Genomic DNA, 2397 nt, shown 5'->3' on the forward strand with positions numbered 1-2397 from the left:
AATATGAGAGGAACTTGAGAATCTTCTTCCATGTCCAGAACAACAAAATCTACTGGAAATACTAAAGTACCAACTTTAACTAGCATGTTCTCCATTATCCCTCTAGGATATTTTATTGATCTATCGGCTAGTTGTATACTTATTCTTGTTGGTTTCAATTCTCCAAGGTCTAGTTTAGCGTATAGTGAATACGGCATTAAATTTATACTAGCACCTAAGTCTGCCAATGCTTCTATTGAACTAAGACTACCCAGAAAACATGGAATTGTGAAACTTCCTGGATCAGATAGTTTTTCTGGTATCTTATTCAACAGCACTACTGAACAATTAGCATTCATAGTAACAGTCGAGAGTTCTTCCATTTTCTTTCTATTTGAGATTAGATCTTTCAGAAATTTAGCATATCTTGGCATTCCTGAAATCACATCAATGAAAGGAAGATTTACATTTATCTGTTTAAACATATCCAAGAATTTGGATTGCTCGGCTTCAAGTCTCTCTTTTCTCATTTTACTTGGGTAAGGAAGTGGTGGTTGGTATGGTTTAACATAAGGTTTTGCCTTAACTGTGTTATCTTCATTAACCTTTTCAACTACCGGTTCTTTTTCCTTATCTTGTTCAGGTTGTAGTTCTTGTGGAGTAGGAATAGCTTCCTCAGAAATTACAGGTATTTCAGGTGGTTTAAGTGTAATACCACTTCTTGTGGTAATGGCTTTAGCTGTTTCATTCCGGGGGTTAGCATTTGTATCACTAGGTAAACTTCCCGGTTTTCTTTCACCTATTAACCTTGCTAGGTTACTTACTTCTTGTTCCAGATTTTGAATAGAAGCTTGTTGATTTCTAAATGCTTGAGCATTTTGTTCATTGGTTTGTTTCTGAGATGTGAAAAGCTGTGTTTGAGATTCAACTAGCTTCGTCATCATATCTTCTAAATTCGGCTTTTTATCATCAATTTGTGGTGGTTTGTTTTGAAAATTAGGTCTTTGCTGATTGTAAGTATTATTAGATACTTGTTGATTACTAGGACCTTGTTGGTTGTTGTATGGAACATTTCGATTATAATTCTGGTTTTGGTTGTAAATCGGTCTTGGCGGTTGATAATTATTCTGATAATTATTTCCAGGCCTTTGGTTTATGTATGAGACATTCTCTCTTTGTTCCATTGTTAGTTCAATACTGAGATAATCTTTTGTTAAATGTGGTCCTCCACACTGCTCACAACTAATTCGTATTGAGTGGATATCTTTAGTCATCTTTTCCATTCGTCTCTCGACAACATCTATCTTTGCGGAAATGGAATCTAAGTCATGGCTAGAATCGGCTCTAGCTGCTTTAGATGATCTAACGATATCTTTTTCTTGGTGCCACTCATGTGAGTGGGAAGCAGTGTTATCAATAATTTTGTAAGCATCAGTTTCTGTTTTCTTCATATTGGAACCACCAGCTGCTATGTCTAAGTCTTTCCTTGTAGTGATGTCGCATCCTTGGTAGAATATTTGTACTATTTGACAAGTGTCTAAACCATGTTGCGGACATCCTCTTAATAACTTACCAAATCTTGTCCATGCCTCATATAGAGTTTCATTTGGCTTCTGTGTGAAAGTAACAATTTCTCCTTGAAGTCTTACGGCTTTAGATGCCGGAAAGAATTGTTTAAGAAATTTTTCAACTAAAACGTCCCATGTATCAATCGCCCCTTCAGGTAACGATTCTAACCAATCTTTGGCTTCTCCCTTTAAAGTCCAGGGAAATAACATGAGATATATCTGTTCATCCTCCACTTCTCTTATTTTAAATAAAGTACAGATCCTATTAAAGGTACGAAAGATGCTCATTTGGATCTTCCTTCGGTGCACCACTAAATTGGCATTGATTAGTCACCATGTGTAGAATTTGTCATTTGATTTCATAATCTGGCGCATTAATGTCAGGTTGAGTAATTGCGTGACCTTGGCCAGTGCGTTTAGCTCTCATTCGGTCTTCCATACTTAAAGGTTCCAGATTCTCCATGATTGAATTTGTTGAATCTGAATCACTAGAGGATTCTGATTTAATGGTTCGTTCCTCAACAATCTCTGTTTGAATGATTGGTGGTTCCGGAGGAAAGATTAGTGGTTCAGGATCTCGGAATCGTCCCTGAATATTCTCCGAATTCTCAATTGTGAGGTCGGGTTCAAAAAATGGATTATCAAAAATTTGAATTGGAGTACTTGGTCGACTGGATGACGATTCTAAAGAAAAATCAACGGCGACAATATTTGCTTGATGTCTTGATCGAGTTACAGGTGGTGAACGTACAAAAGGTGGTGAACATTTTGCTCGGTGCATTCACTGAATATCTTATTAGTTTTTAAAAAGAAAGAAAAATTATATAAGTTATCCAATTAATAGACTTTT

At 36.2% G+C, this 2397-nt stretch overlaps 1 non-coding gene across 1 annotated transcript; it reads left to right on the forward strand.

Moving 5' to 3' along the window:
• The first annotated feature begins 1518 nt into the window (after positions 1-1518).
• Positions 1519-1625, forward strand: LOC139874051 (small nucleolar RNA R71). The gene has a single exon (XR_011767754.1). It is a non-coding gene; the product is annotated as a small nucleolar RNA R71 (small nucleolar RNA).
• The last annotated feature ends 772 nt before the right edge of the window (positions 1626-2397 follow it).

The sequence above is a fragment of the Rutidosis leptorrhynchoides genome, chromosome 10 (assembly GCF_046630445.1).
Source record: "Rutidosis leptorrhynchoides isolate AG116_Rl617_1_P2 chromosome 10, CSIRO_AGI_Rlap_v1, whole genome shotgun sequence".
Taxonomy (NCBI): Eukaryota; Viridiplantae; Streptophyta; class Magnoliopsida; order Asterales; family Asteraceae; genus Rutidosis; species Rutidosis leptorrhynchoides.